The 16,466-nt window shown below is 37.3% G+C and overlaps 1 long non-coding RNA gene across 3 annotated transcripts; it reads right to left on the reverse strand.

Moving 5' to 3' along the window:
* Nucleotides 1–11,773: 11,773 nt before the first annotated feature.
* LOC127087895 (uncharacterized) lies at nucleotides 11,774–14,840 on the reverse strand. Of its 3 annotated transcripts, XR_007790074.1 has the most exons (5): nucleotides 14,323–14,840; nucleotides 13,388–14,227; nucleotides 12,550–13,296; nucleotides 12,153–12,409; nucleotides 11,774–12,062 (listed from the first exon to the last, which is right to left on the reverse strand). It is a non-coding gene; the product is annotated as an uncharacterized LOC127087895 (long non-coding RNA). The 3 variants fall into 3 exon arrangements; XR_007790075.1 differs by having other exon boundaries at nucleotides 11,774–12,409; nucleotides 13,392–14,227; XR_007790073.1 differs by having other exon boundaries at nucleotides 11,774–12,409.
* Between the last annotated feature and the right edge of the window lie 1,626 nt (nucleotides 14,841–16,466).

The raw sequence follows: 16,466 nt of genomic DNA on the forward strand, positions 1-16,466 counted from the left end.
CTTCACACCGGGAACAAGGCACAACTCGGCAGCAGACTTGCCGAATAAATCTTTACCTCGAAGAGTCCTCAATTCCTTTCTCAGCTCAAGGAATTGGTCGTTCATGGCGTCCATCTTTTCATGAACGTCTGAGCCCTCAGATGGCTCGGAGTGGTAAATGGTGTCGTCTACCCTTGGCATGGTATGCACGACAGGAGGAGCGGGAACAGGGACCGGGCTAGATGCCGGCATATGAGCAAAAGTTGGCGCAGGCAGATCAGGCATAAAACCTGGAGGCATTCCCCAAGGGAACCCGGGTGGCATAGCATTGGGCACCTGATGAGCACTGACTGGCACAGTCGAAGTGACGACCTCTGAGATGACCGTTCTCTGGGCAGGCGTTGCAGGCGATTGAGCAGGTTGATTTTGAGTAGCGAGGAGTTGCTCCATCAAAGCGCCAAGTCTGGCGACCTCTTCTTTCAGTTCTCTGTTCTCTTGTTCTAGCTGCTCCATGACTCTTGCAGAATTGACTCGAGTATAATACCGGTGAGTCAGCTTGTCTTCAAAATAAATGAAGAACACAGAGTTAGGACAAGAAGACCAGAAACAAAGGGTACCTGCTTATGCAAAAATGATGCATGAAATGCTTGTGCAGATGCTTTGTTTATTTTCAAGGAACCCTTAGGGTATTATTTGCAATATTTTGAATAGTTAAAGCATTTTAATTTCTCATGGAAAATATTTCATTCAATATATCGAGACAAAGAAGTACAACATTTTTTGATCATTACAAAGAGAAAAGGGAAATAAACATCCTATGGATCCCTAGAAGCTCGGGATGCTGGAAGACGAGAAGTACACAGCTTCTTGATCTCTCTCTCATAGGCCGCTTCCATATCTGCTTTCTCCTTTGCAAGTCGATCATACCTCCTCTTCCAGAATTTGGAAGACTGAGGAAGCAGAGAGGTCCAAGTGTCGTTCGGATCGTCGATCACTCGATGCTCGAGGAACTCAATCATAGCGTCCTTCTCCTTAAGCTGCTGAAGCAATTCTTCTCTTTCACGGATCCAAGCACGTGAAAGGTCTTCTTCTCTCAACTCCTCTACACGTTGGGTAGGGAGGGTTGAAGGCCCAGCCACATCCAACGGTGTAGGTCTCGGATGATCATATGGCATCAAGTACACGGCAGCTCTCTGTCTGACCCAAGAGGTGTATGGCTCCAAAGCAATGCAGTTCTTTGGACCCAACTCGTTCCTACTCTTCTTGTGAATACTGCGCCAAGCACGGACAAATCTGGCTTTCAGGCCTTGGGGATCTTTACCCTCCTGAAAGAATACACCTTCTAACAGAATGTTATGAGGTTTATCCTTTAGGGGGAACCCAAGCTGACGTCGTGCGAGAATAGGATTGTAGCTGATCCCACCACATGTGCCAAGAAGAGGCACATTAGGGAATTCACCACAATAGTCAATGATCTGGACGGTATCATACACGCGATCATACCAAGTGATATCATCATTGGTGAGAGACATAAGTCTCTGAGACCACCGTAGACATCCCTTGTTCTCCTTGAAAGCAACTGTCTGCGGCAAGTGCGAAATAAACCACTTGTACAGCAGAGGTAGACAGCAGACAATAACTCCTCCACCCTTTGCGTTCCTCAGATGCAAAGAGACATAGGCATCGCCCAACAAAGTCGGAACGGGATTAAGAACTGAGAAGATCCTAATGGCGTTCATGTCCACGAACTTGTCGAAGTTGGGAAACAACACCAATCCATAGATGAGCAGCACAAACAAAGCCTCAAAGGCATCCTCACTCATGGCCTTCCCATAAAAGGTAGCTTGAGCAATGAGGAACTCGGAAGGAAAACCCTGAATTCCGCCTTTGGTAGTCAGATTAGCCCTAATCAACTCTTCATCTATGTGCAACAGGTTGGCAATCTCTCGAGCAGTCGGAATACTCTCTAGGCCACTGAACGACACTTGGTCCAGAATCGGAATCCCAATGAGATGAGAATACTCCTCCAAGGTTGGCAGCAACTGGAAGTCCGGAAATGAGAAGCAATGATACAGAGGATCATAAAACTGGGCTAGAGTACTCATCAACCCTTCATCAACCTGAGTAGTCAGCAGAGGTAGAAGCTTTCCATAGCGAGCTTTGAAACCCAAGGGATCTAATACATAAGATGTCAGATTCCTTAACTCTTTTACATCGGGCTGTTTAAAGCTGTACTTCTTTGTATGCCTTTTTGGTCTTTCCATGTCTGAAAATTTTGCAAATAAACCCTTTTAAGTTCCTTGAAAATTTTCTTTTTTCTGATGACATGAAGTGCAGATGAATGCATGAATGCATGAATGCAACAATCACACTCAAGGATCAAACAAGTCACACCAAACAAAGGTCATGGGAAAGCTCATTGTATCCCTAATATCAATCATCCATTTTGGTGGATTTAGGTTTTCACCTTATCGACACCCAAGTTCCATTGATATTAACGGTACATGAACCGGCTCGAACATCCTTAATATCAACCATCCGTTTTGGGGGATTTAGGTTTTATACCTGATCAACACCCAGGTTCCATTGATATTAAGGTTGTCTGAACGACTCAACCACGAATCACGGGTTTGTTGAGAGTCACGAGCATGGAGTCTCGGTTAAGAACCACCCAAAGGGAGTGTACTAGGGTTTAAACCTGCCAGACATGTTCTACCAGAGGTTCCCATAATCATCGTTCCATCTTTCGAATATTATCGGAGGAACGAATACTCGTATTCCAAAAATATTCTCAAGAGAAACTCTTATGAGTGTAGTATCGCGTAACAATCGCATCAGAACTTACATCTGAACGACCTCCGCACTACGTCCTAAAAAAAGGCCAAGATGGGTTTGGTAAACTACGGTCCTTGGCTTCTGCGGCACATGATTGAAAGAATAATGCCTAACCACAAATAACTTGTGTGACATTATTAATCCAACATGACCTCCACCAAGTGAATGGACTCGCAAGTCAACTGGCTAAGGAATACTCCACACCAGTCAACAAGACTATGCCATTCTCCTATCCTAGAGTGCACTCGAGTTCGGGTATAGAACTCATCTCACAGATCACCAAAGCAAACAGCAATTGTATATCAAGCAATTCAAACATTACAATCAATACAGTTATCCCAAATGGTACAAAAATATGTCATATAACAAATAACAATATAGCACACAACAAGGGTGAAAAGTAGGCAATAGTACCAAGGATTCTCTCCCCAGAAGAGTCGCCACTTTTCTGTAGCGGTGTATTCGTCGCTATATGATTTATTGATTAAACCATAAGCAAAGCATACAATGAATCGAGTCGCCACCGCACTTTTATTTATCCAAAGGACTGGCTAAAAAGCGAACAAAAGCCTAAGAAGTTTTACGCGTAGAAAACTAATGAAAAGATCAGAGAGTCTGGGTAAGGGGTAAATTACGCAATGGGAAGGTGTTAGGCACCCACTACGTCCTAGGTACTCCTAGGGAGCCCTTTTCACACTTGTTGTACTAAATTGTCATTTGTTATGAAATATTTATTGTGCAAACATGAATGGGATGATGAAAAAGAATATACAATTTTTTATTGTTTTTGTGTTCGAACGGATGAACCCGTTGCCTACGTACCTTCCATCAAAGGTAAGGATCAAAACGCCGTAGTTCGGCTAAAAGATTTCCAAAAGTTAGTGGATTCAATTTTAAACACAAGCCTTAAGGTCTTATGTTATCCACGGGAGAAAACTCAACCTTATACAAACAACGAGTCCACCATGTGAGAAAAGCTTCAACTTGCTAGTGAGGGGTTAACCCTATAATAAGCAAGGAAGACTTACAATTCAATCAACTAAGGACAAATAGGTGAGATTAACATCAACCAACTAGGATAAATCAAACCTATGGCTAATGTATGAAAACTTAACAAGAATGGTCAAAGCCACAAAACAATTGAATGGGTGAAGTTAATTGATTATGATTATTCACAAAAAAAGGGTCAAAGTATGATTAAGATTGGTTCAAAAGAAGTATTATGAAATGGAGTTTGAAAAAGTCAAGGACTTGGGGTCCAGGTTTTTAATTTAAAAGCATGAAGATGTTTGCACAATATTTATCTCAAGTTTTGAAAGCAATGTGTGAAAAGGTTTAGGACAAAGAGGGATGAATGGATGAAGATGGAGTGTAAAACTTCCTAGAAGGTTCACCTCTTGAAATCATATAGAAGATGATTCAAGTGTGTCCTTTGGAATAGGCAATGAGCAATAACAAACAAGCAAAGCAAAAGAAGAAAGTCAACAAAAGCGGATACCGGATGCCAATCACTGGACTTATACCAATCTCCTAAAACAGAACTGGATATCAGAGACCACTCTATGGACTTATACCAATCTCCTCAACAAAGAAGTAAAAAGTGGATACCGGATGCCAATCTATCTGGACTTATACCAATCTCCAACAACAAAGCAAACACTTGGATGTCAGATGCCAATCTATCTGGGCTTACTCTAACCTCCAACATATGATCATAGGAAAACAAATGCCAAATTACATGGACTTACAATTGCATCCTCACATACAACAAACAAATGCATCAAGCAAAGAGAAGATGAGTGGCCAATGAAATGGTCTTATACTCACTTCCATATCATAGGAACAATGGCCAATGAATGGTCTTACAATTGTCCTCAATGGGCAAACAACAAAGATATGTCACAAAGACAAATGAAATGATCATGCACTAATGAGCAATTAATGATGATAAATGCACAAAGCATGCAAGCATACATGTACAAATGAACTAAGTAATCAATCAACCAAAGTCATTCAGCACACTCTATAACCAAACAATGAGGCTCATACAAAGGGTTAGGCATTAAAGCCAACTGGAATAGGGTTAATGGTGCTCTTAACCTTGACATTGAGAGCCAAGGTGAAGCAGATGAAAGGATATGAGGGGTGTGCCTCATGCTCTTATCCCTGGTCAGGGAGAGCTTCAAATGATAGAAGGTGTGGGAGTTCAGAAAGATGGAACTCTCTCCACAAGTTAGACTCGATAGATCTTGGGTTTTTACTCACTATGCATCAACACATGTGGTGTGAGCAAGGTGAGTGACACACAGAATAGTAGGAGATAGGTTACATATCTCTTTTGTCTACCAATTGCCTTATTTAAAGGACTTTTCCTGCTTGGGACAAAAGTAAACAAGCACAAACATCGCCTCTTAAGGAGGACTTCAGACAGTTGCCTGGCCAAGTAACAGGCCAGGTCTTCCAGACTACATGAAGAAGAGATTCTACCTCAATGCAAATGCTATCAAGCAAAGCAAAGCAAGTTCTTAAAAGAACTGAGCAACTAATGGTACCTGAAACCAGTCAAACAAAATTAGTATACAATTCAAACTCAAAACCAATATAAGATAAGGATCAACAGTCAACACAATCAGTCAAATGTGCAATGCACAAAGCTCAAATCATATGAGCTAAGCATCCTACAAAACAAACAAGTTAGTTCATGATAATCAATCAAACTTAATCAACTTGCATAAGTCTCCTTAAGGCATTTGCTTCTTAACCTGAAAAGCAAACTTAAACATGAGAAACAAGACCACTAGGACAAGCCTAGGGTCAAAAAGAGATAAGAAATCCAAAACAGCAAGTGAAAGCTATCCAAAATCAAGTTCAAACAATTAAGAAACAAACCCAAGTGGTTTCACATTCATATCATTCATCATTATCATTTCACCAACAAATTAGGTCAAGGCATGTCATATAGAACCTCAAAGAAGTCAACAGAAAGACTCCACTCAAATCCAATCACAAACATTTCAATAAATCCTCAAATAATTCATGATCAAACATCATCCGTAATATGATAAGCATACCAAATTTCAGCTCATTTGGATCAAGGGAAGTAGGTCAATGAAAATTATAAAGTCAAGGCAAGTTCAAACCAACTCATACAAAGCATCAAAATATGCACCAACTTCAATTAATCATAAAACAGTGATAAAACATGATAAATGAATGGGACCAAAACCATGACAAACTTTAAGATGTCTACAATTCACATGTCAAATTTCAAGTCCATCCAATTAAGCATTAGAATTTCACAAACCAAATACAAACATGTGTCACAAAAGATCAACAAATGACCAAACAGGGGAGAAAATTCCAATCAAATAGGAAAATGCCATCAATAATTCCAGAAAAATTCACATGTATTCTCAACATCCATAAGTGTGTTCTTGCAAAAATCTAGACCATTTTGAGTTCAATAAGCATGGTAATTAAAATCATGAAGTTGGACATGAATGGTGTGACACAAATTGTCACACCTCTATTCAAAAAATCATATCTCATCAACCAGCAATGATAAATTCACAAACTCTACACCAAAATCACCATGAAAATGTCTAGTTTAAGCACAAAACATTTCAGAGGCATTGAATTAAGTATCATTATTTCACAAGCAAAATGGCATGGCATACACAAAATGAACACACATGAACAAACCCTAGCACATTTTAAAATCCACACGTGCAAAAAATCTGGAAAAATCATCATAATAAACTAGAGATCAAGAGGAGCATTTCACAAAAAATCCCATCAAATTTGGATTAAAATTGAAGAACTTATGAATTTTCTAAGTTTGCCAAACCAAATGAAATAATATTTGAAAAAAAGAAAATGAATTAATTAAATTAATAACCGGCAGTGGCAGAATTGTAAATAACCGGCCCCTTAAGTGAAACGCTGCGTTTCACTTAAGGGCGTGTCCACACCTGATTCGCGCATGGCAATGAAACAGTGAAACGCATGCAAAAAGAAAATTCCAGCAAGCCAAACACGATTTCTGGGTTCACAAATTAGGGTTTATGCTACAGTTCATCATCATCTTTCCAGATTTTTCCAGCAAGAACGAAATGCAACCAAAATCCACAAACAATATATCATTGTGTTCATCTCATCATGTACATTAATAAACCAACAATCATTAACACTAAATCATGCTGAAATGGATGAACCGAGCAAAATAACATCTAAACATCAAACTTCATTTCAACATATCTCTCTTAATGCTCAACCATTTTCCACGATTTAAAGTTCAGTATAACCAGCAAGGCAAGATCTATCCAAAGCACAACATGATTTCAAAAATAGAGAGAATCGAAAACCAACCTCTTTGAAGATGCAGTTTCGAAACAGTGGTTTTTTGGCCGTGTTGAGTAGAAACAGTAGCTTAATGATGTTCCAAATGATGAATAAGTGAGGAATCGTGGCTCAACAATGCTTGGTGCGGTCCAAATCAACAGCTGCCATGTGAGAGCTTCAATGCAACAGTGCGGTTTCTTGGCTTTACAGTGATGAAATGATGCTTGTTAAGGCCTCAACAATGATGGTAGAGGATGGACCAAAGCTCAAGAACACGAGTTCTTTGAAGATTTTCAGAAAAAGTTTCAAATGAAGAATGAGAATTTTTTGAGAGAAAATGAATTCCAGATCTGGTTTGTCAATAGTGGCTAGGGTTTTTCAATCAGAAATGAGTCATATATACTCTGATTAACAATGCTTAAGTTTGGTTAATGAAGTGGTAATGGAATTTTGCTTAATGAAGTGTTTTGGTTAATTGGTGAAATCCACTCAAGTTGCATGTGCATGGCACTACAGTGCGAAAAGGGGCTTAGGCATATCCAAAATGTAATTTCTGAACATTTACAATTGGTAAAATGTATTGGCAAGGCTTAATTTGAAAGTTCATTTTTCACCTCACCCCTTTTTAATTCAAACCACTTGAAAAAGGCCATTTTGATTGGATGATTTTTGGTAAAATGTGATGAAGGATTTGGATAGAGCACATCAAATATGACTTGTAGCAAAAAACCTCACTCAATTTGGCCAAATGGTTTGAAAGTTATCTCACTTTGAAGTTCAAAAATTCTTGAGAATGATTTGATCATAACTTGCCAACCACACATGGGAAATGAGTGTTCTTGAACTTTTTGGAAATGGGAGAACAAGATCTTCAACTTTCATGTTGGACAAAAATTCATTTGAATCTTGTATGATGAAGTAATTTTGAGGAGAAGAACTTTCTATTTTTGGCAAATTCCAATTACAGGTCAACTTACTATTTTTGGAAATTTCTTGTCTGACCTCAAATCTTCACTGTGGATGTTTGACATGTTATATGAGGCTTATATGGACATGAATGAAACCTCTCAAACCAATTCCCACCATCAAATCACTGATTAAATGCACAGTTGACCACAGTTGACTTCAGTTGACTTTGCTAGGGTTTTGGTTGACTGAATCATGTTCTGATGAATTCCAAGCCCCTACCACTTGAGATCTTGATTCAAAATGATGTCACAACCCATATGAACTCTTGATGAATGATCATGGTGCCCAAATTCTTCAAGAATGGCCACCATCTATTGCTCAATGACTGATTTGACTGTTTTGACCTAGCTTGCTTCATCTGCAAGTAGCATGGTTAGATGACAATATTTTTGTACCTTTGGTTAATAGACAGATGAAAAGCAAAGATATACAAATGCAAAATATGCTTGGTGATCAAGAACCACACTCACAAGATAACCCACCCACTAGGAGGGAAGCAAAGGTGCACAAAGATCCTTGAGGCAATGATATGGTATGATATGATGCCATGAGGGATCTTAGGGACAAAATTGGGGTCTTACAGGAGGGATAAGAAAAGAATTCGTTAATTATATTTTTGTGTTTGACAAGACCTTCGTACTTGTGCCTACGTACCAACATAAAAATGAGGGATCAAAACCTCGTAGTTCGTATTATAAATTTCAAAGTGAATGAGTTGCTTTTAACAAATATTTAAGTTTAACAAAGGCATAAAAGGCCTAAAAAGGTTTGAATGAGTGTTAGTTCTTTTTGTCTTTTGAAATTTTAAGTCAAGTATAGTTAAGTTTATTTACAAGTTTGATTAAGAAAAGAGTTTTTAAAATGCAATGGCATAAGGCCAAAGTTTCTAATTTACAATATGGTCTAAGTTTAGAAAAAAACAAACACAAGCAAAAAAGATTTTAAAAGGAGGGAGAGATTTTGAAATTAAAGTCAAGAGACCATAAACACAATCAAGTATATACAAACACAATATATTCATAAGATAAGGCTCAAATGAGCAAAGTGAAAATGACATTAAGTAAACAAATTGAATGGTATGAATAATGACAAATGAATAAAGACTTGAAATTAAAGTGCATAAAAGTAAATGACTTGAAATTAAATGTTAATTGTTAGTTGATTAGAAGTTAGTATTGCTTTTGCTTTTGTTTTTATTTAAGTCATTCTTTGGAGAATACTCAACCCACTTATCACAAGCATGGATCCTTGAACCAAGACATCTTCCAAAGGAAGGAAAAAAGGCCAAGTTTCCATACAATACCATGAAAGAGGAGAGACTTACAATCTCACTTACTAGAATGTTATGCCTTTTGTGCCACATATTTAGCGATATGTTAAGCAATCCTAATTGGACTTATGTAGAAGTCACAACTATTTAAGGCCGGACAATAGAAATTTTGGTGTTAATGCATGTTAGAGACATAGTATATTGGACTATGCTCATAAAACATATCACACACAAAAAGAATATGCAAAAGTGTGGATATAATCTCATCCATACTCATATTGATTTTGCAATCAACTTAGCCTTAGGATCTAGAGATATCATTGGTCCATAACATGAATGAATAGAGAAGGGGAATGAGATGAAGAGAGATGGGAGATGGAATCAACACAAATTAGTCAAAGGAGGACTTTTACCAAATTAAGATCATTCATTCATTTTGGGAGATGAAATATACATTTCATCAATCCCCTAAATCCAATGATCTTAACTTAACAAAGTCAAATCAAACTTGACCAATGCCCAAGAACACAAGTCAAACTCAACAAGTCAATATTAGAAGCTCAACACAATTTATTTGGCATTTAAATAATTAAAATCAATTAAAATATGCATTAAATTAAATTATGGTTTATCAAATTCCTAAAACCTCATCAAAACATTAAATAAATGGCCATGAGATTTATCATAGGTCAAATAAGGTCAAAGGACCTTGGAGAAAAAAATTCATCATTTTTGGAAACTTAAAACTATTTTTAAACAATTAAAAATATTCACAAAATCAATTAAATCATGAAAAATATTAATAATGATCCAAAAAATAATTTTAATTTAGAAAATGAAAGAGGGATTTTTTTTATGAAACTCTCATATTTTTTGGATCAATATTAAAATTAATATGAATTAATGAAAATAAAACAAATAAAATGAAAATCAAATAATCAGAAAAACGTGGACCACTTGATCTCCCTCATTAATTAAGGTGGCATATCAAGTGGTCACAAACGCGCAATCCACGATAGACCTGAGTCAGCGTGCCACAAACATGGTAATTCAAACCAACGCGTGAGATTATTTCATTTCAAATGGATCATATGGTCTTGAACCTGCCAACTCACCACCGGAGCTATAGCTCTGGTCTTCTTCTCCGGTGAGCTTCACCGGACTGGTTCAATCACAACCATCACCAAAATTAAAAAGAAGGACATGATTTTAAAATAAAAATGGCACTCAGCTCGAATATAGCCTTAATTCATCCTAACTCCAAGTATATTGAGAGATACATGGAGTTGAAATTTGAGGTGCACGATTTGAGGTGCTTCGAGTTGACCTCAAAGCAACTCAATCTTGTCGCCTACATTGGTAGGACTTCATACAACCAAAGATCCAAGAGAATTATGGAGAATTGGGTGAGAATCGAAGAGATGAAATTTTATGAAGAATACCTTCAATGTAGGTCTGAACTCGATTGATCTTGCTCTTGCTTGTGCTTGATCTTACTCAGGATGCTTGAAGGAGTAGATTAGAATGATCAAAAGGCTTTGGATCCCTAGAGATTTGAATCTCAAAATAGTGAGATTTAAACTCAATTTCCAATGGAAATTCCCAGGTTTATCCTCTCAAATGGAAGGGTTTAAAGGTGTGGATTCAAAGCTGGCGCACAGGGTGTCATACCCCAATTTTGTCCACACTACTTTCGTGTTAAAAACAAGGATGGCTTAGAAGGCAAAGAGATGTATGACTTGAATAGTTGGTTTTTTTTACTCCCACTTTAAAAAAATATATTTTGGTTTCATTAGTGATTTGAGGTGCGCCGAGCATAATCTTGAACCTTTTAGGATTGTGCCGTTCGTGGAATACCTTCACATGTCTAGTGAACTAATTGTCTTGATGGCATCGAAACAAGCATGATTGTTTCTTTTAGGGGTTTATCACATGTACTACCAACCAGGATGTTCACCCGGGCCTTGTACTTCATAATATTATTAGGCCCAAATTCCTTTAGGACCGGTCATTTAATTTTGGATCATGTATTTCTAGTGTACGAATCATTGATACACGCACACGTTCGTCATGGCTCAACCTAATTCAAGGATCCGTTACCTTGTGGATACCGGCATTCCACTTTGTGTTATTCACCATTGGGTCATAACCCTCTTTCTAAATTGGTTTCATTTCCCACCTTTATTTTTGAAGACAAAACCTTTTTGATTAGGCCCAGAATTGATGTCGAATATCCTGTTTTTATCTCAGGATGTTTTGTTTGATTTTGTAAAATTGGTGAAAATTATTGGTCAAAAGAAAATCCTCGCCCTTGTAGGCGTCCCAAGCCAATTTCAAGAAGGAAATTCTAAATAAATATAGGATTTGTTTCAAGCCCGTGTTTACATTACAAATTCCAAATCAGTATTCACAAATGGCAAAGCAAAAGTGCCCAAGGAAATACCTATAGGCATCAAAATCACGGAACAGCTAGTAAAATTACAAGCATGTGATAATTTTTCATGAGTTAACACATATTCTAAGTATGCTACACCATGTTAAACACCATGTTACATTACTTGTGTCAAGAAAGATTAAAGTTTTGAATAAAAGAGTGTCTGATTGTTGATCTTCAACGTCCGGTCCATTCCCGTTAAGTTGTGCATTCACCCGTACAAGATATCTTAACCTGTCCAAAACCAATTCAAAACCTGTCAGAAATCCATGCCTTAACCTGTCCAAAACCAATTCAAAACCTGTCAGAAATCCATGCCTTAACCTGTCCAAAACCAGTTCAAAACCTTACAGACATACGCAATGACCATTTGCCTACACTCATACTGAGCAACAATATGAAAAACATGTGATCAACAATATCAAACAACATGTGAGCAACAGTGGAAGATCAATACAAACAGTTGGCATCCTATGGAAGTCGTGTAATGTGACAGGAGCATGTTATGAGAATGAAGCCACAAGCCATGAGGAGCATCTCAAAGAGGAAACTCATCTATGTATGCTCAAGGGCAACTGCACCTGCAACCAAAAAATGGCGTTTGTCAAGTCACAATTACTGCAGACCGAATACCAGGTACAGTCATAAGTTACATCCTGAAGCCAAATCCAAACAACATTCAAAATTCAACAGCAAGCATTGAGTTAACCTACTGAAATACCTCACAAAACTATGAAGTAATGCAGTCAGCAACAATGCAATATCCATAAGCCTGCTGCAGCAAGCCAGAATTTGAACAAAACCTGCATCGAGTAGAAATGCAAGTCCGCAATATTAGCATATCAGTTTGCAGCAAGCAGTCCAAATCATCAACAAAGGTTGCAGTCTTTAATCCCATAATATTGCCATTAGTTCCCATCAATAAGCAATAAGGTGAGGAAACAAACAAAGCCAATAGACAGGATTGAAACCAATAAAGGAGCAACCCATGTGAAAGGAAATTGAGGCAAGGCATATCAGTGAGCATATTACACAATCAATTTTCAACCTAGTCAAGCAGCGACATATCAGTGAAATGAACCAAAGTTGCTAGATAAACACATCATCACACTTGAAACAATCAGAAAAAACCTGCTAAAAGGTACAGAAGGAAGAAGTGGATGGGAACGAGAAGTACCGAACCTGCTCCTTCTGTAATTATATCAGATTCACTTACCAACCGTTTTGGTGTTACTGGAAGGGAATAAGCTTCACACATGCATCCCCAATTTTCCCTGAATTGATACTTCTTTTTGGAGGTCATTTGAGCATCAACGGTAAGAACATCATCTGCCACCATATGGGTTCAGTAGAACTCCTGATTCTGGTGTAACCAGTCAACTAGTGAAGCAACAACAATGGCAGGCGTCACAGTGGCAGCATCATCAGCCTGTGTCTCTTAAACAACAATAGTTGTTGCAACTAAGACCTGTAGTAAGTCACCGACATGAATTAAATACACTGGTGCCATGATCATACAACACAATGAGATATATAGGTTATTGCTAAGGCTATAGTACCTACAATATTGCCACTCCTCTTGTAAGTCTGCAAGATATTTTCCTGAAAATGTGTGTAACCTGCAGAATAGAAGCCAAACATCGTAAGCAACCCAAGGAAGTTTTGGTTAAAGGCTTTTAAGAGAAGGATGAAATGCAGAGGGCATTGTCCAAAATTCCAAGAAAAAGTTCAAACCATCCAAGAAGAATAAACTGCAACCTGCAACATCAATCAAATGGATAACCAAATAGCTTCCTAATCAGGCATTGAAACCAAACGAGCTAACCAACCATGGAATTATGAATAATGTAAATCCATCATATGCTCACATAAACACATGAACCATGAGCTGCAAGGTGGAAGTCTAAATTAAAAGCTGCTACAGCAACGAAAAAACAGAGTCAAAACAGAAGAAGCACAAGCCTTTTCAGCCAAGGAAATGCAACGATAACAACACACGATGCAAGTGCAAGACATGACAGTAAAAACTGAACTTTTTACCACAAGCAGGCAAGTTTTCCACAACAGTAAAAATGAACTAATACAGGACCACATTGTTTGGTGGATTTCACTACAGACAAATTGAGGAAATGACTCACATACCTTGGTCCCCACCAAATCCAGCCCAAAAATTCCTCTCTAACGGAATGATTTTGGATAGATTTGCCAGCTCATGACAGAGGAGAAAGAAACCTCGTACCTCCAAAGCTCTATATAAGGACCCTCCATCGTTAGGGTAAGGGGACCGAATTTCTGCACTGTTACTCTGGAAAAATCACTCCAAAACCCTCATTAAAAAAGCTCCGTTTTGAACTTGTTGAGATTTTCACATCGAAGCTCAACAAGCTCGAGCTAGACCTCTGTCAAAACCGAAACAAACTCAAATCATTAAAGAAGAAGGCGAGAGATCAGAAGGAAGAAGGGAGAATCTCGAGAGACGCTAAAAACTGCTTACCTCGCCTTGACCGGAGTTCGAACGTCGGACTAGCTCCGATTTGGTATTTAAACTTCTCCTTTGCATGATTTGAGGTTACCATCTTGTTCGCATTGCTTCATAGAACGCAAACCCCATGATTATTGCATAAAACTGTTGTTGCCATGGTTTTGATTTTAAGCTGAAAACTTAGGCTTCTAGTTGTTGTTGTTCTCCGATTTGGCTCTTGGAATTCTTCTTTGTTTTGTAAATCTACTTTTTTTCGAATCTGGGTTTAAGAGTGATTGTTCGGTTAGGAGTTTAATGTTGGTTTCCGAGTCTCACGACGACGCTTCCATGGCTATATAGAGGTGCCATCGTAGGTTTATGTTTTCCTACCATGTTTGATCGAATGCTGATGCCGGTTTTGGAAAAGAGGAAAAGAAAAATGAAATAACAGAAAGGGAAAAGTGAAAAGCGGGTAGAGGGAATGTGAAGATTATAAGTTTCCTTTGTTCTATTTTTCTTTATATCCCATTTATTATAATAAATTCTATATGTTTTCTATATTGGTAAGAGTACTGAAGGGGCATGATTGTTAATATCTCTATGCGTTGGCTGTTGAATTTAGGGAAGAAGCGATATTCCATTTTTTCATTTTGATTGTTTTTATTTTAATAAGGAATGCTATCATGGTTGCTTAAATGTGTTTGTACTGATTTTCCATTTCCCTATGCATGCTTTTAACCGCTATTTTGGTGGTATTAATAAGTAGATACCAATAGGGAAAATAATAAAAATTAATAAAAAATATAGATAAGATTATTAAGAAGATAATTTGTATTTTATTATATTGCCATCTCAAAATTATTTAACTCGATTAATTCTAAAAATTCAAAATCGACATATTTAATTAATATACTCTCTAAAACCATTTAAATTAATTTTGAATGAAAAGGGGAATAGTAAGCTTCCGCTTTATTATCTCTCGATTATCCGAATAATTGGCGTACGCCATATTACTCGGATTTTCGTCATTCAATTAAAACCCTAAAAAACTCTATTAAATTAATAACTTCCTCAAGTTAATTATAAAATCTTAAAAGTTTCATTATTTAAATTAATTTTGAATGAAAAGGAGAATAGTAAGCTTCCGCTTCACTATCTCTCGATTACCCGAATAATTGGCGTACGCCATATTGCTCGGATTTTCGTCATTCAATTAAAATCCTAAAAATCCATAAAATTAATATATTCCCCAAATTGATTAATTAAATTCTAAAAGTTTTTTTTAATAATTAATATTTAAATGAAAAGGAGATTAATAAGCTTCCGCTTTATTATCTCTCGATTATTCGAATAATTGGCGTACGCCATATTGCTCGAATTTTTGTCATTTAGTTAACACCTTAAAAACTCTATAAAATTAAAATCACCCCTCCAAATTATTTATTAATCCTAAAAGCATTATTTAAATTAATTTTGAATGAAAAGGAGAATAGTAAGCTTCTGCTTTACTACCTCTCGATTATTCGAATAATTGGCGTACGCCATATTGCTCGAATTTTCGTCGTTTCATTAAAACCTTAAAATTATACAAAATTAAAATCATTTTCCCAATTTAGTTATTCTAAAAGTCTCTATTTTAAATAATTAATCTTTAAATGAAAAGGGGATTAATGAGCATCCGCTCCATTATCTCTCGATTATTCGAATAATTGGCGTACGCCATATTGCTCGAATTTTTGTCATTTAATTAAAACCCCAAAACTCCTTAAAACTAAAATTACTCCCTCAATTAATTATGAATTCTAAAAGCTTTATTTTAATAATTAATCTTTGAATGAAAAGGAGAATAGTGAGCATCCGCTTCATTATCTCTCGATTATTCGAATAATTGGTGTACGCCACATTGCTCGAATCTTCGTCATCCAATCAAAACCAATCGAATTCTTCAAGACACTTTCACAAATCAAATTTAATTCTTCACCCCCGCGTGACCAAACCCTTTAAAAAAAAAGAACACAGTTAATCCTTTCTAATGCGTATAACAAACCAACGCTTAAGCCTCCGCCGAGAGTAGACAAGCCAGCGTTTAGCCTTTAGAACGTGATCTACACAGTCGTTCATAAAAGACACCAACAAAACCGTAGTTCCCCGAACTACGAATGCTCTGACTTCCTTAT

The sequence above is a fragment of the Lathyrus oleraceus genome, chromosome 5 (assembly GCF_024323335.1).
Source record: "Lathyrus oleraceus cultivar Zhongwan6 chromosome 5, CAAS_Psat_ZW6_1.0, whole genome shotgun sequence".
Lineage (NCBI taxonomy): Eukaryota > Viridiplantae > Streptophyta > Magnoliopsida > Fabales > Fabaceae > Lathyrus > Lathyrus oleraceus.